Source organism: Strix aluco, chromosome 1 (assembly GCF_031877795.1).
Source record: "Strix aluco isolate bStrAlu1 chromosome 1, bStrAlu1.hap1, whole genome shotgun sequence".
Taxonomy (NCBI): Eukaryota; Metazoa; Chordata; class Aves; order Strigiformes; family Strigidae; genus Strix; species Strix aluco.
The window spans coordinates 71,572,058-71,597,725 of record NC_133931.1 but is presented as its reverse complement, the minus strand read 5'-3'; the positions used below and the strand labels follow the sequence as shown (position 1 = coordinate 71,597,725).

General features: G+C 40.6%; 1 protein-coding gene across 13 annotated transcripts in view; it reads left to right on the top strand.

The window, feature by feature from the left end:
• Positions 1-701: 701 nt before the first annotated feature.
• LOC141923446 (poly(rC)-binding protein 3-like) overlaps positions 702-25,668 on the top strand; it is a 547,877-nt gene continuing 522,910 nt past the window's right edge. For 6 of the 13 annotated variants that reach the window (XM_074824659.1, XM_074824678.1, XM_074824734.1 and 3 more), the window contains exon 1: positions 702-1,239. The gene's annotated coding sequence lies outside the window, so the exon portion shown is untranslated. The remainder of the gene's footprint in view (positions 1,240-25,668) is intronic. The other 7 variants (XM_074824780.1, XM_074824761.1, XM_074824743.1 and 4 more) reach the window with 6 other exon arrangements.

The following is a 25,668-nucleotide window of genomic DNA, read 5'->3' as shown; positions in this document are numbered from 1 at the left end:
GAGTGGTAAATCGGCAAGAAGCTTGCTTCCCTAACACCTAAATGTTTGCTGGATTTTGCCAGCTGTTTAAGACAAATGTGACCCTCTGACAGTCCTCATCAGCAAAATGCTGCTCGTAGCTTCCCTCTGGATCACGAACGAACATCATCTGCTGGCGCCGCTCTCCGTGACCGCGCTGCCGTGTGAAAGGCAAGGCTGGATGCAGTTTTACTACTTTTAATGAAAATAAGTACAGTCCTCAGCCTCCCAGCTTGTTGCTGCTGCTCTCCTCGCCGGCCCTGAGCGAACTCTCTTCACCCCCCGGGGGCCGTGCGAGGGCTGCGCTCCGCGGCGGGGCTCCGCAGCCACAGGGCGAGCCCGGGTCCCGCGGGGACACGCCTGGCAGGGACACCCGGGGCCCTCGGACCCCGCAGCTGCGCTGGTCCCTCTCGGCGGCCGGCACCGCTCGCTTCGCAGACGACCGCCACCGGCGGGGCCGTCGCCGACAGCCCGTCCGTGTCCCGTCTGTGCGTGTGTGTCCCCCGCGCCCCCAGCCCCGCTCCGCCGCGGCACCCCAGCCCGAGGCGCTGCTCCCCCCGCTGCCGCCCCGCCCCGCCCCGGCCCCGGAGCGTGCCCCCGCCCCGGCCCGCAGCGGCGGGCGGCGGGGGGCGCCCGCGGGCGGCGGCGGCGGGAGCGCGGGCGCGGGGGTGGCCGAGGAGCGGCGGCGGCGGCGTGAACGCGGCTGCAGAGCCCCAGCGAGCCGCGGGAGCGGGAGCGCCGCGCCCGCCGCAGCCGCCGCCGGAGCCGGAGCCGGGCGAGGAGCGATCCCGGCCGCCCGGAGCCGCCGGGGAGAGGGTGGCGGCCGCGGCAGCCCCGCGGGGAGGCAGCTAGGGGCCCCTCGCCGCAAGCGCGACCCCCCCCCTCCCCCCCCCCCCCCGACGCCTCCGCCCGCCCCCAGCGAAGAGAAACAAAACAAAACCCCGGCACCGCCACGCTCTCCCTCCTTCTCCTCTTGGCATTTGGTGGTCTTTTTTTATTTTTTCCTTTTTTTTTTTTTTTTTTTCCTTGGGATTCTCCTTTCTCCTGCCAGACTGACTTGCACCTTCTTGATAATTTCTCTTCCCCTCGTTTTTTTATACTCTTTTCCCTGCTTCCAAACCCTGTGTCTGTGTGTTTCAATACTATCACAACCTCTGCTAAAAATAGATCTTTTTATATACCCTTCCTCCTCTCTGACCCCATCCAACACCCCTTGTTAAGGTGAGTTGTGTCTTTTCATCACTTTTTTCCTTGTGTGTTGTTTTTTTTTGTTTTTGTTTTTCCCCCCCCCCCCCCCCCCCCCCCCCCTTTAGGGCAGGTTTAGGGAGGAGGGGATGTGGAGGAGAGAATTTCGTGGGGAGTCAGGCATGTTTGCAAAGCCTTATTTTCCCTTTTGCAGCCTCAGCATCATTCCGGACTGCTCCCTTTTATCCCAAGGATGTAGCTAGCTGACGAAAGTGGGGAACTACTCTTCCTTAGCACTGCATGCTTGGGAGCCACAGCAACAGCAGGAAAAAAAAAACCTGCTCTTTTTTCATTCGCCCCGTCCCCGTCCCCCCCCCCCGTCCACCCCCTTCCCTCCTCCTTTCTGTGTTTTGGGGTGGTTTTTTGTGGGGTGTTTTTTGTTTCGTTGGGGTTTTTTTTGGTCGGGTGTGTTGTGGTTTGTTTTTTTTTTTTTTCCTTTGGGGTGTGTGTGCGCTTGTTGTTTTTTTTTTTTTAAGCAATACACAGGGGACTTGGAAAGAATTGCATGTGATGTCAGGGGGAGCGAGTGTGCGTGTGCACGTGTGTCTTGAGTGTGTGTGTGTATGCGTGTGCGTATGTATGTGTGAAGTGCATTTGTATTTTGTGTTTCTGGGATGATGAGTGATAAAGCTTCCAAAAAGCCACTGTCCATAGAACGAGGAGCACGGCAGAGACTGCTGATGGAGAAATCGGTCAGGGATGCAGGAAAGCTACGGAGCTCTCCACAGTTTGGTCCCTTGTGCTCCAGGACATCTTTCCATAGATCATTACTGGCACCTTCAAGGTGATGGCTCTCATTCCTCTCCTGGCTTCTCAGTAGAGGAGTGCTGAGAGGGAAAACTTTAGGGCTAATGTGAATTGATAGCGTTTCTCTTCCTCCAGCAGCCCGAGACAAGTGTTATTCCAGGGATAAGTGGGGAAAATAGCGTTGTGATCCAGAGCAAATGGATCATTTGCTGTCACATATTAGTGTTCAGTGAGAAAAAGAGAGATGAAACATAATTTGTTTGGCCAGTCAGCAGAAGCATTGCAGCCCAGTTTACTTCTCAATTCCAAAGTTGTTTTAGACTGTTTTTCTTTCTTCAGCTCTTCAGCTAACGTTCCTATTGATGACAGAAATGTGTTTCTACAGTAAAACAGGCTATTACAAATCTGCCGGGGAACAATTTATTATTCGGAGGCAATCAAGTAATGTATCTGTTTCATGGATTTTCCCCCAGTCTTCTAGTGTGCTTTCAACTATGTATTTTACCTATGTGTGTGAAGTGGGGTAATATAGATATTAGTTGCATTTTAACAGGGAGTTGAGGCATAACTTGCAGGGTGCCATTTGCAAAGTGTCACTTAATATAAAGGAAAATAACAGCCCCGAGCTCTTTTTCATGGATTTTTCATATTTCCCTTGTTTGTTTCAAAACAAGCAGGTGATTTTGCTTAAGAACTTGGAAGGAAAACTGGCTTCACAATGATACACAGTTTCAGATATTCAGAGCTGGAAATTATTACACTTGTCTGACTATGAAACTTGAATTTGTTTATGAAATCTAGTGGCTCCAAAGTACATGAAAGAGCACTTTGTATACATAGTTTTCTAACAGGTTGAATCATTTTTGCATCTAAAAGTTTACAAATGCACTGAAAAGGTTGCTATCATCTGTGTTTGGAGGCCTTCATGCTGTATGGGTACAGGAACATTAATGTTACCTGTCTAGTTAATGCAATTCCAAAATAACCTATCTTTCCACATGCTGCGTAGATGACATTCAACAAAAATGAGCAGTCATGGAAGTAGTCTTGTGCTGTCAAGAGTCATTTCATCATTTCTGTTTCTTGTTAGCCTAAATTAAAATATTTTACACAAGTTTGCCTTGCGATTTTTTTTTTTTTTTTTTTTTCTGCTGTGGCTGGCTGATGTTGTGAAAGCAGGAAGCATGCTTTGAGTGAGTTGTGCCATTCCTAATGCTTGATAGCAGTGAGGGGAGAAACACCTGATGTGCTTTGTACATCATCCCTTAAGGTATGCAGGAGTGAGAAGGAGGGATGGAAAACCAGCACAGTGCACTAGCAGCTTAAATCAATAAATAAGGGTGATGCATGTTAGCTTGTCAGCTGCTATTCTGCTGAACCCTGACTACTGGCTAAACACATTTTCTTGGTAAGCACTGCGATGTGATACAATTTTTCTGATTTGATAGAGTTTGCTGTTAAAATCACATGTGGCACAGGAGAGCTCTTGTTCTGTTGATAAAAATCATGCCTCCTCGTTTTAATCCAGAGAAGGCTGAAATATCCACAACTCCTACTGAAGTCACGAGGAGTTATTTGTGTTCAGCACCCGTCAGGATTTTTTACGTCAATGTGTCAGGATTTAAGATGTTTCTAAAGGGTACAATTGCCAACAGATCTGTAATGTCTCATTTTGTTTAGATTTTACATTGAGTGCATATAGTATGTTTACAAGTAAATGTTTTCTTTTTCCACAGCAACACTAAAATGTGTCAGGAAACACAAAACTTTTAACATTGTTTTTCTCTTGGGCTTTTAAAGAGAATTCTCTTGGTTTCCTTTAGCTGTTTGTGAAAATGCAGTATTCACAAATCTACCCACTAAGTTCCTTACGCTGGTTGATTAGCTGTTGACATTGGTGAAGGAAAATAAAAAAAAGGGTGGAATGTTTGTACAAAAAAAAATAGCAAGTCATGTGGGTTTTTTTATCGTAACAACTGAAAGAGCAGAGTGCTTTCAGCTGGATACGAAAATGCTGAAGCAAGGTTAACGTTGAGTTTGATCTGGTGGTTGTTCCCATTGATGTGAGTGGCAGCACACCAACACTTCGGTTATTTTATGGCGTACTAACCTAGATTAAACATTACTTTAATTTATGTTTGGGAGCTTGTATAAAACCTGAAACCTTAGATATATTCACCTCTAAAGCCTTTTTTTTTCTTTTTTTTTTTTTCCTCTTGAAACAAGCCTTATAAATCTGTGAACTGCTATAAACAAAGTAATGGAGGAAGAGTTCAAAAGTCACTCTGACTTTGTGGACCTTATTGCTATAAAGGCAAGGTGGGATTTCTCTCTACTGTTAGAAAACTGAAATGATTTTCTTGTAGTATTGCATTTTATTATTCTGCAATATTGGTCTAAAATACATAGTCCAAGGAGTTTTTATTTGGTGGAGGTGGTGCTTCCACAAATGAAGAACGTGTATATTTGTCTTGTCCTAAACTACAGCTACCCATCAGTTTCAGTAGCATTTTGTTGCAGGGCAAAATTGCTGTTTCATTTGGACATAGTTATTGAGGAAGCTATACTGATCCCAGATTTTCTTTTTAACAAAGGAAACAAAAACTATCACAGTGTTGCCTGGGATTTTTGGAGATGGGGTGCAGTGGTATTATCTATATCCATGCAGAATGCAATCACAATATACATTAAAAAGCAGTAGCATAATCCATCTGAAAACAAATGAATCCATTTTTGTCTGTAAATCCCTCTTTCTTTAATAGTTTTAAATGGTACTATGTGTGTGTTTCAATCTGAGTGTATATTTGTAATTTTAAAATGTTCAGATGAATGAGGTTACTTTATGCGTTTTTCCTGCTAGAAATATACTTTTTGTAATAAAATAGATTTTTTTCTGCTGTGCTTGCTTACACGTAGAAGAAAATTAGTATTTTCCTCCTGGGAACCATGTGTAACTGATGAGCCAGGCACTGAACAGAGCTACAAGCAGTTACCTCCCCAGTCTTGGTGAATGTGGATGAGTGTCAAGGGTAACAAGGGCTTGGGCATGGCAGGGAAAGGAAGAGAGTGGCTCTTGGGAAAGCAGACTATCTAACTACAGCATGCTGGAGTGGCTGGGTGATTCAGGGCTAAAAGAGCAAGTCACTTCCTCTCCCTTAACAGTATTAGACTCCTCTATCTTGCGGTTTGCAGTCAGTGATCTGCTTGGTTTTCCCTTTGTATTAGAGTAAGTATGGAAGACTTAATTACAGTCTGGTAGAGCTAGCACAGCTCTCTGATGACAACTGTTTGTAGGAGGTCAAATGGAAAATATTTGTGGAGAGGAGTCTCCAGCTACAGTGTTTCTTCTTTGTGGTATGTTTTCATTTATGCCAGTTTTCCGTGGATTTGCATCCAGCTCTTATAACCTACTTGCCTCCATAAGCTGGAGGCTGCTTTGTATGGAGAAAGTGTTTGCAAGAAAGGGAGAAAGAATATTATTGTTAACTTTGGACAACACAATGTAACAGCTCCACCAACTCCACCAAATTCAAGAATAGCTGTGGCGCTGTTGGTAAAATGTTCGGAATTTGCTTGATATGAATACAAGATTTCATACTTCATGAGAGGAGACACATTTTTAAACATAATTCAAAGGGAATGCTCTTTTCAGAATGAGACTCAATATTAGTAAGTCCCCATCACCACTCCTGTCCTGCAGGATCTGTTTGGAGCAGCCCAATTAATTCCTGGTGGGGTGGGACCAGTTTGTCCCATTCAATCCACTACTGTAACTCCATGCTTGTAACTGGGTACCTATTCCAGCGCTGCAGTGGTATCAGTAACAAAATTTAAGCTTTGTTTATAGGGCAAAATATATAACGCACTATTGATTTCTGCTAACGGACAATGCTTTTAACTGGCTCTATGAATCCAGTCATTTTGATTATGGATCTGTTTACCTTGAAACATCTGTGACTTTCTCATCTTTGCATTAGATGTATTTAAAGGCTGTGGACACTTAATAGTCTATAGGGAAGCAAAATGCTTATCTTCTGTAAACGATAAAGTCCTTAATTTGTTCTTTCATTTGTTTTTATGGGGTGTGGATGCTTCAGGACTATACCTTATTTGATTAAAATTTGTCTCCTAGTTTGCTTAAAAATAGTTACAAAAGGATTTATTATTATTAATTTTAGGCAGTATCTTCTGTCTGCATTTAAAAAAATGTTTAGTTTCATAATGAGATTTTAGGGTAGGCCACTGAGGTGTGATGAGAACTTAGCCCTCTTAATGACTGGTTGCTATCATACTTTCATTAATATAAATTACATGTATAGTGACAAGGTCTTTTTCAAACTTACTGGCACTTTGCATACAACAATATCTTTTATAATGAGTCGTCTGGAGCTCCCATAATTTTTTTTTTTTCTTGATCTGCAGTGAAAGTGCAAAAATTTTAAGCAAATCAAAATAGTAGAGTTATTCGAGCTCTGGTAGAATAAACCAGGCATGGTTGCCTTATCAGTCATACCATTGCCATTTTTTCACCTGAGTGAGTTCAGTATAACAACTACAAGCCAGCCTTAGCAGTTTGGGGCAATACCTTTAGGTTGTGATGACTGCTTCAGTAATCTGGGTAGAGATACACCAGTACTCAATGACAGTATGGTGAAAGACGGGGCATCAGCTGGGAAGTAAATAGGTCCCTGAGTTGGGCTTAGAAAACCCCTCAGGAAAAACAAAAAAGTCTGCCTTTCTAGAGGAGAAGTCAGCACATGGCCATGATGTACTTCTAAGCTTCCTTGGACTTAAGGGCTGTTTCTATACATGACAAAATCCCAGTGGTTTACCGGCAGTGCAGAATCCTAATGAAATGTGTATAATCCAGCAGAGGCTGTAACAGGAACAGAAAGGAGGAATTTTGCAAGTTTAATACTTATATTTAGATAAGAATGTGAATGGTTCCTTCTCCTGTTGTGATACCAATGGAGAAGTGTGTTCTGTTTCATCTGTGTACCTTTTGAAAAGGTTTATACATTTTGACTTATAATAATGAGTGGGGAATGATTTAGACTAGAAAAAATATAGAAATTAAAAGTTAAGGCTTATCTTGCACTTAACCATTACAGAGGCATGGTCTATGTCTTGGGAGTTCATGCAGCTGTGACAAACATCTCCTAAAGTGGCACTGAATGTGGGGTTTCTGTGATGCTTTTCCTACCTGTAAAATGGGATAGTATAGCTAAGGCTAAATTAATCAATTCCTATTCATGTTAAATATGACTTCAGTGGGATTGTTTACCTAAGCAAGAGACTCAGAAACAGGCTCATAGAACAGTGACAACAGGGAAGGTGTGAAGCATCATCATTATTATCTCAGAGAAGCTTCTGTATGAGATGGTCATGTTCCAGGCAGTCTTCATCACTAGACCAAAATTCCTTGGCACTTTCCCTTGAGTTCCACAATGTGGCACTGCTCGATTCTGTGGCAGGGTGAAATAAATTGAAAGTCCTTTCTAAAATCTGAGGTCTAAATAAAGAACATATTAAATATAGGAACATTTTAAGTACATTAATTGTATATGATAGTTCAAATTTAATGTTTTACCTGTATGTTTCTGGATGTCCATCTATGTGCAAGAAATTATTTTGTCTATATTTGGATTTTCACCTAATATAAAAATACGAATTCTAGAGTCAGATAAATATTTCATAGGTAATTCTTTACATGTCAGAGATGAGACATTGGAACAGGTTGCCCAGAGAAGTTGTGGCTGCCCCCTCCCTGGAGGTGTTCCAGGCCAGGTTGGATGGGGCTTTGAGCAACCTGGTCTAGTGGAAGGTGTCCTTGCACAGGAAGGTGTCCTTGCACATGGCAGGGGGGTTGGTACTAGATGATCTTTAAAGGTTCCTTCCAACCCAAACCATTCTATGATTCTGTTTTATAGACAACAACTAATTAGCCATCACAGCAACCCTGCCTTAGGTTTTGTAGTACATAGACAAAATTTTAAGCAGCACTAGTAGTAAAATGAGAGACCAGGAGAGGATAATTTATTTTCCTTCTCTTTTCTTTTTATAGTTAGCTTTCAGTGGTAATGTGGGGTAGAGAGTAGAAAAGAATTGTACTTTGTTCCTAGCCACTGGCTTAGTTTTAAGACTCCTTACACTTTTTGAGTGGGAATCAGTGCTTGTATTAGCATTTGGGATTGGCAAGATTCCCCTGCCTGGCAAGATGGAAGAATCCCGGAAGGGGAGGATTTTGTGATTCTTTCAAGTCTGAAGGTAAAATCTGCAGTGCCATATGGATAATATCAGATCATCCACTCCTCTGAGATCTTTCAGTGCATATTGCAAAGGCAAGCTCAGGCTAGATCTTCAAGGCCAAAATCTTAAAAGCAACTTCTAAATGTGCACTCTTACACAGATTTTGCTTGTGTGTGGCACCTATATGTGCAACTGAGAAATGTAAGTGATAGGAGGCAGAATCGGGGATAGTAAAGTAGCTGGAATCAAAGAAAGGATTTAGCATAAGGGTACCAAAGTACATTTATAAGCAAAAATGCAAAAAGGTAAGTGTTGGGGAGTGCTTAACAGAGAGGATGAAAGGGGGAAAAGTTTTGCACAGAGATGGAATTAATAAGATTTAACAGAATACAAGAGATAAAAAGCAGAGACAAATATCAGAGATGAAGGCTGGATTGGAAGAAAGCACAACTAACAGTAGAAGGCAAAAGACAGGCTGAAAGGGAGCTGTACACTATCAATTTTAAATATAGTTTCAAGATAAGCTTAAGTTGTTCTGAATTCCAGCTGCTTCTGCAAAGGGAGTTCTGATACTCCTCCTCCCTTTCTCCAAATGATGTGCTACAACTGGTAATATGAAAAAAGAAAAATTCATCCAGATCCGATCCTTGATCCAGCTGACTAACTGCTCATATTAACATTACAGCTGCCTCAAGGCAAAGAGGTGGGGGGGCAGACATAAGAAAGGGCAGCATAAAATTGACTTACGCTGATGAAGGAACTGTGCTCTTGGTCTGAAAGTCCTGGTGAGATTCTAAGTTAGAAATTATTTAGAAGACAGGCTGGCTAGGAAGACTTGGTGTGGTAACACAAAGAAAGGAAGAAGCCACCTGGGACAGTATTTATAGTGAGCGGTTTAGACAGCAGCATGCAAAGGAAGAAAGATGCTCAAAATGGGAGGCAAAATCAAGCATTTTAAAGTTACAAAAAGCCAGTATTTATGTTGCCTGTGTATTTAATTTATAGGCATGCCTGCTGATGCAGTCTTTAATTACATGATCAAGTGGGGCTTTTTCCCTCAGGACAGCTTGTAGAGAGGCAGGGTGGCAGAGGCTCCAGGACTACCATACCCCTCACAAGTGGCCACTCTACACCTCATGACCCCTGTTGAGTAGAGTAGTGCCTGTGACTTGGGGCTTACTTCATCTCATTGGATCATGAATGACAAAGTCCAGTGCTCAGCAGTCCCACTGGTAGCTCTACGCTTCCCTCTCACAACCTTCATGAGCATCTTCTTCATGGGCCCCAGCGTATTTCATACTGACTTGTACTTGTATGCTTTTTTATTAATCCAGTGTCTATGGCTCCCAAACAAAACATCTTTTTGCCTCTTTTTGCCTCTGTTTGCCTCGTAGCTGCACCTGCAATGTGCTATACATGTGCAGCATGTGTTAAGCTTACTTTTAAATGGTAAAGTATGTTTTCAAGTTTCTCTTGGAATAAGAAGATACAATATAGAAAAATAAAAAAATTCATAATAAAATTGCTCAGAGGCAAAGGTTAGAATATGTTTTGTAATAAATGAAATATCAGGCTCTTAGGTCTCATTGTCTATATTTTTAATTATTTTTTTTTAAATACTAAATAAGGAAATTAGGTTATGTACAAATACACACACACACAAAATCACATTATGGATTCCACTCCTTGAAGGAAAAGGTTGAAAAAGACCAGTTTACCCAGCCCTGTGAGAAATAAGATGCTGGCAGATGATGTCATGCTGTCTAGACTAGAATAAAAGATGTATTTTAAAAAATCTTAGCTAACTTATTTAAATAAAATATTTTAGAATTCTAAGAAATTACAAGTGCTAGCTGATGGTCTTTGATTTTGCTTTGATCGTGTTCTATGGGTTCTGGTGTCTTTTTATAACATATTTTTAAAATGCTTCTTTTTCTCCCTTTAAGCATACCTATAGAGAATTGCATACTCATAAGAAGATATGACTGACTCTTCTGGGTTATCCTGTTCAGTCCCTTGCTCTTGCAGCCAAGATATCATATAATTCCTTTCATGTACTGATCAAACTCCTTACAACTATTTAGGAATTTTTTTTACTTCCCATACTACCATTTGGAGGCTGTTTCAGTATTCTGGTTTCTTTTCCTCTTCAATATGTTCATGGCCTGCTTATGTTACTTTGTTCTTGGTTTAGTCTTGTACTTGAGCTTCAGTGGTCTTTTCTGCACAGGGTTTACTGTGCCAAAGTATGGAGCAGTCAGTCCTGCTCGCTGTCTTGCTGTCCTAGGCTTAAAAAGCAAAGTTCTTGCTTGACAGATTTCAGCTCTGGTGAAGACTCCTAAATTTTTGTGGAGGATAGACAATAGTGTAAAGTTAGACACAATAGGGTTCTGGTCATGCTCCTTAATCATATGATGACTAATCTTAAACCAGTCTTCAGTACTGACCTTCAGAGAGTGAGTGATATGTCAAGTGCCTTACCCACATTTCTCTTTGGGGATAGGTTTGGTCTTCCAGTGCATAGCGCTCTATGGGGTTTTTGCAGACTCATTTTCATTTGGCTTAGTACTAGTTTCTTACTATAAATAGTTGAAGTAGGACAGAAGGAACCTTTGTTTATAGTTTGAAAAAAAATCCTGTTTCTCTTTTGGATTAAATTTCAATTGGTGAGAGTTGATACTTTAACATTTAAACAGATACAATATTCTAAGCATTAATCTTTCAAATAGGAGGTAGCTGTTATGTTCTAAGGAATTATTTTCAAATCAGACTATCTAATAGTCCTGATCAAGAATGCATTGGATTTCATGTGGATTTACCACTTGTACTTCATTTGGGAAGCTGGAAATTAGTAAGTTTTGATTCTGTACTTATTTTCTAATTTTAAAATTACTGGGAAAGGAATGTGTAATATTTTATTTTTGTTCCTGGAAGTAGAATGTAAACAGAGGATAAGAAATAGAAATGGCTTATTTTGAAAAGTGAAGGGCATCAACATTGTTGTGGCCTCTACCTTAATACCGTGTGCAGTTCTGGGTCACACAGTTCAAGATTGAATGCGTCCAGAGGAGGGCAACAAAGCTGGTGAAAGGGCTGGAAGGAATGTCCTGTGAGGAGCGGCTGAGGACTTTGGGCTTGTCTAGTTTGGAAGAAAGGGAGTCTGAGGGGCGACCTCATTGCTCTCTACAGCTTCCTGAGGAGGGGATGTGGAGAGGGAGGTGCTGAGCTCTTCTTCCTGGTACCCAGTGGTAGGACACGTGGGAATGGTTCAAAGCTGCATCAGGGAAGGTTCAGACTAGATATGAGGAAGTATTTCTTTACCAAGAGAGTGGTCAAACACTGTAACAGGCTTCCTAGAGATGCCCCAAGTCTGTCAGTGTTTAAGAGGCGTTTGGACAATGCCCTTAATAACATGCTTTAACTTTTGGTCAGCCCTGAATTGGTCAGGCAGGTGGACTAGATGATTGCTGTAGGTCCCTTCCAACTGAAATTATTCTATTCTATTCTATTCTATTCTATTCTATTCTATTCTATTCTATTCTATTCTATTCTATTCATTCATGATATTTTCAGTTTGCTTTTTCTGTTCTTTCTCAAAAACCAAGGAGTAAAGTTATGATATTGAAGCTTTTTAATTGTTTGCAACTTTAAAGTCATTACCGCTACGTGTAAAATATTTTAACCAACATTTCACAAGGAAGGGTGAATACTTTATAGTTAGATTGATATGACTATCACTGTCTTTATCAAGTTCATGGGTATACAAACTATACCTTACTATGTTATACAGGTAGGTTAGTATTTACCTAATATGGAATTATTGCATTTGCCATTAAAAAACCCCCCTGACTTCCTATATTACTTGTCATTAATCTGTCAGAAGATTAATATGGATGGATAAGATACAGTTCTGTTATTTATTAGATATTTAAAAATACCACAATAAGTAGTATCTAATAAGACAATGCTAGAATAATACTACAATAATATTAGCAATATCTAAAACAGTAAAATCCCACAGTGAACAAAGCAGCTGAAACTGTAACTCATATCAGCTGCCCAACACCAGACACTCTTTTCTGTTTTCTCCTGGGCCTGTTGACATTTGCCTCGCCTGCAGAATGACTATGCATGGTATCTGCAAGGTGTTAGTCCATTAGTAATGAGCAATCCTGGAGTAGATGTCCTCTTCATGGAAAAGGGTGTGTGTCACAGCATCAAGATTTATGTATAACTACATGGGCAAATAACTTCACTTACTGAATTTGTCCCATTTAACCTAGCGGGACTGCAATTTCTCATTTGAGTGTTTGTAGGAGTAAGCTCTGAGTCATATTTGTCCTGCAGACCTGGGCGTGGAAGGGATTCAAGGTCTGTGTAGGGGAATAGACTGCCAGTGTGTGCATGCAAAAAGATTGGGGCTGGGAAGAAGCCTGGAGCCCTTTGTACTAACACTATTCAGAAAATCAGAATGTTTATGCTGGCTGAAAAGAATGCAGCAATGCACACGGAAGTGTTGTTTATGTTGCTGTTATTTAAAAAAAAAAACCAACATTTTTTTTTTTTTAATTTAAAAATGAACTATTGATCTGGCAAAAAAAAATGCTATAATAATGTCATGGTGGTGTGTGATCAGTTTTCCTAGGATGCTTTGGATGCTTTTTGATTTTCAAATTTTTTTTCGACATGCTGTTGCTATGGTAAGAATCAGCACATCAGGAAGAGGTATTATAACAAGTAATATCATAATAAATAACCTGTTAGAGCTTTGCATTTCCTGGGACACAGTTTGGAGTTCCCACTGAAGCCCTGTAAAAAGATTTTTCAAACTGTAGGTGGTATCTCTCTTGTTATTCGTGGACTACTTTTGCGTGGCCAAAACAAACCAAGAAAGTCAACCTTTTTATCAGTAAGGTTATATTAACTACAAATGAATTCTCACCTCCTTGAGAAAATTTTAGGTGTTGCATAAATCAGGAGGGAGAATATAAAGACAAAAAACCAAGGAAGTGTGATGGGGTAATGGAGATGAAGCTAAGAAAAGCAAAATTAGAGATTTCCAGCTTTTGCAGGAGAGCAGGAAGGGAGGATGTAGCCTAAGGTTTACTCAATTTGACTTTTAGGCATCAAGTCATGATAAAATTGGATGAGTACAAGGACTTAGAAATACCAGCTGTGGCCTATAATGGCATGCCAAGCTCCTACATGGTAAAGATCGATCAAAGTATTTGAGTATTGAAAAACAGGTGGCATCTTCAGATGGTTCCAGACCTAATTGCTGCACTCCATTACCAAGAGTACTTGTGTACCACAGCCTGCTAAACACAGATCCTGTTGAAGAGGGTTTTGAATTTACTGAACAGAAGTTACCTACATTTCAAAATGTGATGAACTAAGCTTATCACATGAGATGAAGCTCTACGTGGTACACTTTTTAAATAGTAAGTGTAGTTACAGATTGATTATATGTATGGGAAGAGGTGGAGAGGGGATCGGAGACTCCAAGTTTGTCTGAGTAGCTGAAGCCACAGGAGATGACAGGCAGTGGCTCTGGTGGAAGATCAGGAGATCAAAGAAAGTCCTTATTTGTTGTTAGAAGAGACTGGGTTTGCCATGCAACAAGGCTAACTCCCATTCCTGCTGTGGGACGCCGGGGGAAGAATTTTGAGAGGACTGCTGGTCCCCTCCTGAGTTACAGACTTTGAATATAGAAGAATCCAGTCTGACCTCTGTCCATTAGATAGCCAGAACTAGGGAGATTGACTAAGAGAATTTAGTCCAAATATAATGTTTCTCACCACAACCCTGAGGGATTTTGTTATAAATGGTCCTATCAGTCCAGATGTTCCTCTAAACTATCACTTAAGTGCCACATAGAAGAATAGCTCTATAATATTAAACCATTTAAAATGGAAAGTATAAAAAAATGTTTAGTTAGAGGTTAAGTTCATTCTTCAGGCTACAATGCCTTCAGTTATTTTTGAAGCAAGCACCTCCTCAGTCGCAGTCATCGGCCTCATGCCGAGCCCAGCATCCCTTCGGAATCATGCAGAGTTTGCACTGCAGTAGTGTTTCCAGTGAGTGTTTTTAGCAATGTGGCAGGCTTACCTTCAAATGTCCTGGCTGCAGTTTGCTCACAGTAACCTTGTTCAGACCCACCTACATATTTCAAAGATTACCTTTCTGCTGTTTAGCCTGCTTAATATTTTGATCCAACGTACCAGATCTCACTTGCAGGTTGTTTTGCAAACTTCCTGAGTAGCAAAGTCATGGCGAAGGTGCCTCATTGGCAGTGGAGGGACTATATTCCTCCTGAGGGATGCTGCTGAAAGCCAGCAATCCTGGCCATCCTGAGCTTGGATGGTCCTCCTGCCTGCTAGCATAAGTAATTTCACGTAGTGTGAAGAGAGTGAAGTTCAATAATAACTAGAGCGAAGAAGCAGGGGGATCAGCTGGCTGAAAACTTAGGCCTCTTGAAAAATCCCCCTCTAACATGTTTCAGTCTCTAACTTTTGTCAATATTAAAAAAGATTTTATGCCAAGGACCTCTCTGAAAATCCTGCTAACCTTCTGTCTTTGTTGGTATTAGATGTGGATATTTTAAATCAGTGTGCGGAATTACTGTTATTTTTAGACTTTTTCTGAAAGGATGATGGAAGTCTGCTTCTTGCCATCCTCTTCTTGTCTCCAGTAATTCTTGTGTCTGATTGCCAGTATCAGCCACATCTGCCATGGGGCTGAAAATACAATCCATTCCCTAGAAGTCTTTTCCAAATATGTGCCTGGACAGATGAGGAGGACACTGACCCGAATGAGGACACTGCAGATTGTCCGTGATGGGCCCCAGGCAGACCTTTGACATACTCCAACCATAGAAGTCTGTCAATGGTTGGACCTTCTTAGGCAGCTAAGACACTTGAAATCAACATAGGTTTGTAGACAGCTAGGCTTCTTTAATGCCCGCTCTGTAATCCTTTTGTTCATAACTTTGACATACGGTAACTGTCCACATCTTTCATGGCTACGCTTGGCATTTAGAGATGCTTGGCACTGCATAGACCCTTGTTTTCTTCTGCAACTTTTGTTAGAATTGTGTTAATTTTCACTGTTGTTACAGCTTCTGGTGAGTTTTGAATAGTCATATATTTCACTAAATAGTTTATTTAAAATGCTTCTTTGAGAAAGGTGTTATTGTGAGGTTTAAAATGTGGAAGGTCTGAATGAAAAGTAACATTCTTCTTTGTAGCCCTGTTTTGAGGGTGTCTTCTGACACACGATACTTTCATTATACTTTAATTATTGATAGGAAGCATTTTCTTACCAGCATAGCACTTACACACAGTGAAATCACTTTTCAGGAGAAATTACTGAAAGCAATTTTTGGATGAGTTTCAGTTTTGCAAATTGCCTAGGTTTTTTTCCTTTGTTTTTTCTTAGTACCCCATAAATTAAAGCACAAATGATAAGCAAGATCATTATGCTGTCATGAATCACTCAAGATCTAATGGCCTAATGCACTAAGCCTTAATTAGTAATATTGTATTTTTAAAAAGGCAATATTGTGAATGAAATCTGAACATGCACTGTTTTATAACTGGGCTTCCCAGAAGATTTTAAATGGATTCATCTTCTTAGTACATTTTTTAAATAATTGATACGGCTACTTGAAGCCCTTAGTAGACAAACAAATTATTGGCTACTAGTGACAAAATTTGGTTTGGGCATAATAACTTCACAGAGACATGGCACTGCATACATCTGCTGCTCTAATTAGAAAGTTTGCCTAGGGTGCTTGTATCAGAAAGAGTGGGAAAAAATAGTGCTGCACAATCTGTTGTAACAGAGTGATTCCTGCAAAATGTGATTTATACAAGATTTCTGGTTAACGCTTTCATGTCTGCTGGAACACTCAGATGCCATTTCAGCAGATTTTATAAGGCAGTACTATATCGCCTTACCTGAATGGGCTGCCTGTTTGGAAATGCCACTGTTGTGTGCTAGATTTAGGGCCTGCAAGTACATTTGTCCATGGTGCAAAAGACCATTGCTACTCTGTCCTACAGAAGTTTGCTAACAGGCTTTTGAGCCACTCCATCCATAGAAAATAAGCCAGCAACTGCGGTTCCCTGGTGTTGTCTCCCTTCATTCCAGCTGGGCTTTCAATTTATACTTTTTTATGTAGTCAGTGAAAATCAGGAGTAACAGCATAAAAGGGGTTTTGGTAGTCCAGTAGCAGCCACACGTTTTCTGGGGGAAACTTGTCAAGCTGGGGCCAAAAGCCAATTGCTGTGGGATGATGATCAAGAGCATCTCATCTAACCGGGGAGCACACAGCACTTGAAACCAAGCCCTTCTTACTAAAGCACTTGTATCTCATCCAGTCAAACAACATTTGGGTCAAAATAAATAGCTGTGGTTATGGGGAGAATTAATCAGAAGTGTACATGTAAGAGCAGCTTTTGCTTGCTTGCTGACTTTAATTTACCAATTCACCGAATATTTCCTGGGAAAGAATCAGTTTCAACAAATACCTGTTTTTAAACACACAGCAGGTGTTTGTTGTCATGGAACTACAATTTATTGCAGCTTTCTGCAGAAACCTGGTGGGCTTGGTGAAGAGTATAGACATCCAGGTCCTGTTCACCTTAGACCTCATTTAAGTTAATAAATAATTCCAGTACAAGGCACCTTAATGACACTGCAAGTAAAGAAAAGTGGAATTTGATTTAAAGAAAAGGAATTATCCCAAAAATGTTTATGCCTTGGAGAAAGTGAAATGTGATCAGCCACATGAAATTCCCTCTTATCAACTAATCCGAATTTTTCAGAGAGCAGATAAATGTCTTAAAGGCAAGTAAAGGTGTTACAGGAGATGCAACTCTATTTTACATGTGAAATTATCTGTTCATACTATGGTATTGTGGAACAGCAAAGAGGCAAAGCAGCTCTTCAGATATGCTAATGAAATGTTTATAAAAGCAAAATCAGATATCAGAAATCAGAGAAATGTAGTAGCCTGATATGAGGGTGTACTTCTGAGTATCTGTTGTTCTTCTGAATTTTCCTTATCAATATCTTTAGGTAAAGAGTCAGAAAGGATGAAGCAGTATGATGCTGAGGGATCTCATGCATTTATAGAATGTCCTGCCTGACATACAGCTGGATTTGAATTTTTTTCTTTTACAGTTTTAGACTTTAGCTAATCCAAGTACTTAAGTATGTTGTTAACTCTATGGTCGGTGTAACTATTAAAGTATTTATATTTTTTCAAGGCCACAAATGATGATGGTAGAATGGTGTCTAGAATGTGTACACATTAATAAATTTGTGGATAAATAGCCTAAAGTCTTTATCTTATTTCCATAAAATACCAGAAATTTTCTAAATAATGAAAAAATAGTGGATTTCTGCCAGGTTGAGGGGAGGAATTAGAAGGGAAAGGAGGAGAGGAAGCCACAAATTGTTGTCATTTATTTGTTCCCACAGCAGCAAACACCTAAGAATCAAAGAAATTATGAGAGACTTTAGATCACCTGATGCTGAAGTTAAGTTTATTTTCCCTGTAAGGCATGCTTAAAGTGTTCTATTTATGGGTATTTGAGGGTTTTTAAAAATTTAATTTCCACTGAATTGAAATATATGGTTCTAGGGAGCATCTCATAAGGGAGGACTATATAAAATTCCTTTCTTATCCTTCTAAATGATTCTGCTTTTCAGTGGGTCATTAGCTTTTATGCAGTATGCTATGTTCATTTGTGGACTAACTTTTGACATATGTATTATTCATGTTGTGACTGTTATTCAAGTTTCATCAATGATTTCACTGTCCAAAAGAACATTAGAAAGAATGAAGAACATCGTTTTGAATGCCCTGGTACTCTACATACTTATTCATGTTGGGCATACACCAAGGCTTTTTACATATACTTTATAAATCACTCTTGATACACAAGTGAAATTGAATTATCCATCTTCAGCAAAGATGTGTTCGATTCTCATTTGTCCTGCTTGCCTCACCAGCACAAAAGACCATATATACAGGCAATTTCTTTTCTGACCTTCTCAAGTCCCCAGACAATGGTACAAGATGAAAAGGATAACAGGAGCCAGTTTTTATGCTCAAGTTCCTTCCCCCATTTCAGCAATAATCACTCTTCAAAAATGAACTGAAAATCAGAAGCTGATGATCAAAAAGTGCAAATGTGTCTAAAACCTAAAATGTGGCAGCTTGGAGATGTTTCCACGGTACCTTGTTTCCATGGCCTGAAGTTCAGGGGACTTACGTTTTTCTATGAACTTGACTTCCTGACCAACCTGTATTCTCTGGTATAAGGAACAGCCTTATTTCTTTTTTAGTGGATCATGGGAATCTGATGGCCAACAGCATCATGGAAGATCTAGTCAAGCCTGAAAAAGAAATGGGAGTATATAACATTACAAACCACATGTGGGAAACAGTTACTTCCAAGCTTTGACTAACATTGGAAAAGCTTTTCTGTCAGCCTTTGTCATGGGAAGCGAGTTTTTCTGCCAGAGTGGGGTGAATAAGGCAGGTGGAGACAGGCAGGGAGTATTATCTCCAAAGTATTTTTCTGTTTAAATGAATTTCTGATACAAGGTGTTCAATCTAGCCCTTGTGCCATAGCACCACATGAGCAGGATGAGAAGGGTGAGCAGCTAAAACCCTAGCTACACATTTTTTTTTGGCACTTCTTAGCAGACACCAAAGGTTCCTTGGATCTTCTCTGTAGCTGCAACAGAGGGCTGAAGGAATTACAATACTTGAGAACAATAAGGAAAAAAAATCTCTAAATATTTTGAGTGTAATAGAACTATATGCCAGCAAGTAGCAGAGGTTCACAGAATGTGATCCCTCATTAAGCTATTATATATGTATTCACACAAGTGGATATATGAAAAATAGAATATAAGAGCTTAGAAATTATGTGATGTTCTTACCGGAAAAGAGGACAACACTTGTTAAAAAAACCCAGTTAATTATTTTTTATGTCACATGACCTAAAGGTTTGCTGAAGAAAAATTAAAAAGTACTGGTAGGTGACTCTGAAAGGATCCTACAATAGCTGATTTATAGGTACACTTTTTTATCCAGTACCAATTTTGAAGGTTCGATTTTTGGTAATCGTTTGAAGGTGCCAAAGGTACAGTTCTCTATTAAAACGCTGTCACTTTGTTGCAGTGCAACTTATTGCAGGCTAAAGAGCTGGACTACAAACTGGAATAAACACTAAGAAAATGGCTGAGATGTCATTCTTAATAAAGTAGCTCTCAAATAGTAGACGAAAATGCAGAAAACTAGGCATCACTCAAAAAATGTAGTTGCATATCATTATTTACACCTGCTGATGCAAATGATACTGACACTGGCATTGGGAAAACAGATAAGAAGACACCCTGATCTCAGATATTTGTTGTGTAATAAGCGTAACACATGTAACAGCATGTAACACATGCGGGACAACCAGATGATCAGGCCCAGTCAGCATGGGTTTATGAAAGGTAGGTTGTGCTTGACAAACCTGATCTTCTACGACAGGGTGACCTGCTTATTGGATGAGGGAAAGGCTGTGGATGTTGTCTACCTTGACTTCAGTAAGGCCTTTGACGCCATTTCCCACAGCATTCTCCTGGTGAAACTGGCTGCTCGAGGGTTAGATGGGCATACACTTTGCTGGGTAAAAAACTGGCTGGATGGCCGAGCCCAAAGAGTTGTGGTGAACGGAGTTAAATCCAGTTGGCGGCCAGTCACGAGTGGTGTCCCCCAGGGCTCGGTTTTGGGGCCACTCCTGTTCAACATCTTTATTGATGATCTAGATGAGGGGATCGAGTGCACCCTCAGTAAGTTTGCAGATGACACCAAGTTGGGTGGGAGTGTTGATCTGCTCGAGGGTAGGGAGGCTCTGCAGAGAGATCTGGACAGGCTGGAGCGATGGGCTAAGGCCAACTGTAGGAGTTTCAATAAGGCCAAAGGCCGGGTGCTGCACTTGGGCCACAACAACCCCCAGCAGCGCTACAGGCTTGGGGAGGAGTGGCTGGAGAGCTGCCAGTCAGAGAGGGACCTGGGGGTGTTGATTGACAGCCAGCTGAACAGGAGCCAGCAATGTGCCCAGGTGGCCAAGAAGGCCAATGGCATCCTGGCTTGCATCAGAAATAGCGTGGCCAGCAGGGACAGGGAAGTGATCTTACCCCTGTACTCGGCACTGGTGAGGCCGCACCTCGATTACTGTGTTCAGTTTTGGGCCCCTCACTACAAAAAGGACATTGAATGACTCGAGCGTGTCCAGAGAAGGGCAACGAAGCTGGTGAAGGGTCTGGAGCACATGTCGTACGAGGAGCGGCTGAGGGAACTGGGGTTGTTTAGTCTGGAGAAGAGGAGGCTGAGGGGAGACCTCATCGCCCTCTACAGCTACCTGAAAGGAGGTTGCAGAGAGCTGGGGATGAGTCTCTTTAAGCAAGTAATGAGCGATAAGACAAGAGGTAATGGCCTCAAGTTGCACCAGGGAAGGTTTAGACTGGATATTAGGAAGTATTTCTTTACAGAACGGGTTGTTAGGTGTTGGAATGGATTGCCCAGGGAGGTGGTGGAGTCCCCATCCCTGGAGGTGTTTAGGAGTAGGGTCGACATAGCGCTTAGGGATATGGTGTAGTTGGAAACTGTCAGTGCTAGGTTAACGGTTGGACTAGATGATCTTCAAGGTCCTTTCCAACCTAGATGATTCTGTGATTCTGTGAAGCTATGTTATCTGCACTGTCCCTCCTCTTTTGGTATAAGACTACAGTTGGGTATGGGAGAGTGTAGGAGTCATCTCAATATATTTTCGTCAGCATTTCTTTCAAGGAGGGCTGCCATTCTGCCCGAATTTCTAGACATTCTCTCTAATACTTGAAGCATATTTTCTGATGGCTGGAGAGTAGGCTGGGTAGTCAAATTCATATGAATTGGGAACTTAATGAATAAGAGTGCCTCACATAGATGCTTAATGAAAATTCCTCCTCCTGAGCTTGCTCTTGTGAGATTTATTATGAGAAAGAATAATCCAGGCCAGTATTTGGTAATTGCTCAGTTACAACTGAGATTTATTCAATCTGCTGTCTGCCTAGATATTCACAGTTTTTGCAAAATTCAAGCTTGAGAAATGTACATACATGTACAGGCATTGTATGCTTTATTTTTCTGCAATGATGTTGCATAGAAATACAGTTGTATATTATGTGTAGAGAATCAGGCTTCCGTTTCCTTATTCAAACCCCAATGTAGTTATAGTCTTCTGTGGTTTTGATTTTCATTGTAGAACTTCTCACAGACAGCTTTACTGGGGTTTTATTATGAGTCATGGTAGTCTGCTAGTCTCATCTGTTTCTGCCTAATCTTATCTGTAAACTTTAAAGTAATATTTGGTTTCCTTTTTACTGAAATTTTAACCAGTGGGATAAAATATAAAGCATTAGTAAGATATTGCCATTCAGTGTTATTTAGTTTAGCTGATATCCTTGCTTTCAGTCCACCCTAGTAGATAACATGCAGAAGCACTGAGGTTTCTGACTGTGTGGGTAAGCTCAGTGTTGAAATCCCTCTTATTTGTTTCATCATTTTGAACACTTTAACATATTCCACCATAAGGTCTCTTGCTGCACAGAAATACTTTAAATGGCTCTGTTAGAGCAAGTTGAAAGGATGATCTCTCTGACATGCATTCTTCAAAGCAAGACTACATTTCTCCACAACAAAAAAATGTCTTACCTCTCCCCCTTCCTACTGTGAGTTGTGCCAGAGCTGTCATTTTTTCAGTAGGGATTGTTTATAAAAAGGACCTATATTCTGCTGTTCAGCACACTAGAAACACTTTAGTTTTCAGTTTCAGTGTATAAATATTGATTTTATACCTCACTGGTTTTGTTAGTTAACTCAAAGGTGATAGCATTTTTGTTGAATAAATGTCTTTAAGGAAATAAAATGCTGTATCTTCCTAAAAACTATGTGCTTGTTTCATAAAGTGACCATTTAATCCCAGCAGCTAACTGCAGTCTGTCTGGGGTGTTCTGGCTTGGATGTGAAAGGTTTTGTTATTTAAGAAAGCCACCCTCAAAAATGACTGTGGATGTCTGTTTATGATCAAGCTATGCAAAATTTACATGCAGATTCAAGTTAAAGTCAACAAAGTACTTGATTCTGTTGTTAGATATGTATAGCTATTCTTGATGCATCTCCTATAGCAGTTTACTCAATTATTTTAATGTAACTTTAGATTAAACATAAATATTATTGTTCATTAGAAGGCACTGGATTTTGCAAGGCCCACTCAGCTTCAAGATTTCTGTTTTCAGTATTTCAAGAAATTAGGAACAGAGGATGAGTTAGAACCGAGAAGGGTCCCATGCTTTGATCTAGTGAAAGTGCTGTTCATAAAAAGGCCTTAAAACTGATTATCCACAGAGAAACTGCACTTTGAACCTCAGGCTCAAGCTGTGGGATTTGATTCCTAGAAGCCACATTTGTGGCTCAGTCACCAACCTTCATTCCTGTTCCTGTGAACCCAACTTCAGAACTCCAGCCAGTTGGAAAACACTTCTGTAACCAGAATGAGAACAGCCTCAGGCTTGCAAAGATTACAGATAGAGGATACTTGGCAATATGAAAAATCAGCCTCACTGGTGTATATTTCAACACTTCTCTGAAAGCTCAGTTTTGCAGGTTGCTGAGCATTGCTCAGCCACCATCAATTCCTCCTGAAACCAGTGGACCAAACCCTCAGCTTCATAAGTCAGGGGAACTGGTACTGTCCCAAATATTTGATCACTACAGAAAAAAAAAATCACATCAAAGGTGTAGATGGTCTGAATTTTCAGGTCTGCATATTTTAATTCTGCAGTTTTACCCAACGCTATTTGGTACTAGGAAAAATTTTTGATCAAATGGGGTTTTTCTGGCTCATAGATTAGGAAATTCCTTTTTTTTTTTTGAGAGGGAGAGAGAGGGAGAGTAATTTTTTTCCTTTTCCTTGTAAGCACTGTGTGTCTCACTCTTCCATTGATTAGTCAGGTGTGGGAAAACCACCTCAGACTTACCAGCAATTCTTCTCTTCTTTCAAGTACATTCAGATGAGAGTTTATGAGTACCACCAGTCATACAATATAACCAGGCAGCAATATTTCAGCTACCCTCGGCAGGTATTCTCTGCCTCGGACTTGATGAATTGCAGACTTGATGGTGTTCTCCAGCAAATACAAGGAACAGATCGTCTTCATTGCATTGAGTTTTCCTAAGGGGTTGTGGAAAGAAGGTCAGGAAGAGTGAACACAGCAAGTCACGTAACCCAATAATATCTCCTGCTTTTGTTACTAAAACCACAAGTTTGACAAACACAGAAAAGAGCAAGGGGGAATGGGAAATGAAAGGGAAACAAGTATTCTTGTGTCTGCCCTTGTCCTCCTCCTCCAGCCTTCCAGAGAGTCTCACAAAGTGCTCCATGCCAAGTAAGGTTTTTCACCCTGTGAGCCCTGGAAGCTCATCCGGAGGGTTCCCCAGTAACTCCCACGGGCCTGCTTACCTGTAGAAAGCCAGCTCAAGGGTGTCAGAAAGTTCCTCATGCATTAGTGAATCCCAGTATTTCAGACTTGCAAGAAGGCACTCAAGACACCCTGCTCAGAGCCGCTACTTTCTTCGTGTTGTTCCTTTCATATTTATTCTTGAAGCTGTGCAACAGGGCATCTGCTCCTAGCTCTTTCCTTCCTCTGCCAAGCTTTCATGCCTTCCTGTTTCATTGTCATCATGAAGAAGGCATTTCACACTCACCTGCAGTGCCTGTGTGACTCAACTGCAGGCTTTGGGGCAGCAATCCAACTCTAGTTGTGCAAGCATGCCTTCACAGGTTCAGTGGTGGCAATTTTATCTACATTTTAGTCCATAGCTAGGAGAGAATGCCCTTGCTATGCTATTTATTTAGTCAGAATCTGGGTCTTACATCTTTCCCTTTGGATTGTACCTGGACATAAAGAAGGCTCGACTTTTCACAGCTCTTTTATAGTTTAATGTACTGCAGTTTCTTTGGTCACTGAAAGTGTCAACTTTACTCTAGGGAAGCAAAACCTTGCTAGCCATCTCAATGAAGATGAAGATATTGTCTCTCCACATCTGTCTTCCTAATCCTTTAAGCCTTTTCCAGATCAAATTCCTGTCAAATGCATAGAAATGCAAGAAATCTAGGATAACAACTTACAACAATTACCAATCCAATGTCTGAATAATGCAACAGTTATATAAGTATTGAAGTTAGGAGTCTACATTTCTTTTTGCATTATTTCTGTCAACTAACCCTTCAAGAAGCCAAGGGGTTCATATGTGAGAAGTGCTGCTAGCTTACTAACTTGTTGTGCTACTTGTTTTCATTGCAAATACTTGTGTGGTATAGACAAAAAATAATTGCAGCTAAAGATTCCATCCACTATCTATCAATTATTTAACTTTTTAATTGTCTTTTATTTGTGGCAAAATAGCTAGCAAAGAAGCTGCATCAGCATGTATTATTTGAGATAACTTTCTATTTTTGAAGGTAGGGGCTGTGTAAAAATGTTTTGAATAATGACCTTTGGGGTATGGCAGTACTGCACAAATCTTGCTGTCAATAGAGCTAGCAGGAAAAAAAACAATTGAGAGAGCACATTATCACGCCAAAGCACGTACTTTTAGTTCCACAAGAAAATACTTACTGAGCTGACAATGGGCAAGGTTTGCCTTGCTACAGTATGAGTGCAGCTTCTCATTCTCATTCTGAAACAATGTTTGCAATTAAATATCTAACCAAAATATATATATATAAAGCAGACTTACTGATATCTATTGGTTCAAACCTTCTCAGCATGTGTGCACTCCAGTCTCCTCCTTTCCAGAGTCTTTGCTTTGTACTGTTCAGCATCCATGTCCTGCTATGTATTGGTGGTCAACATCTGAGGGAATTAGGGGGAGAAAACACTTAGAAAAAGAAAGTGTGTTGCTCCCTTTTTTAAAAACAAAACTAATATGCTTAAACAAATGTAAAAAACCCAAAGAACCCAAACTTAAGAACTTAACCATGAATAGTTTGAGGCATGGGCCACTGATGAGGCTATAGCCTCTCATATTCTTGCTCTTGCTCTGTGCTCTTCCCAGATAAAAGCAAAGTTCACAAAGGATATGCCATAAGCAGTCAAGCAACCAGTTCTATAAGAGACTGATGTTCAACCATTAATATTCTTGATTAATTTTGAACCTTCTGAGACAAAATAAACTGCTTGTTATAATTAACATGATGCCTATAGAAATCTATGTGGAAATCTGTGTTGAACAGAACCCATGAGAGAAATGCAGATCTTTGCCCATTTAAAGTGACATAAAAAGATGCGTACAGAACA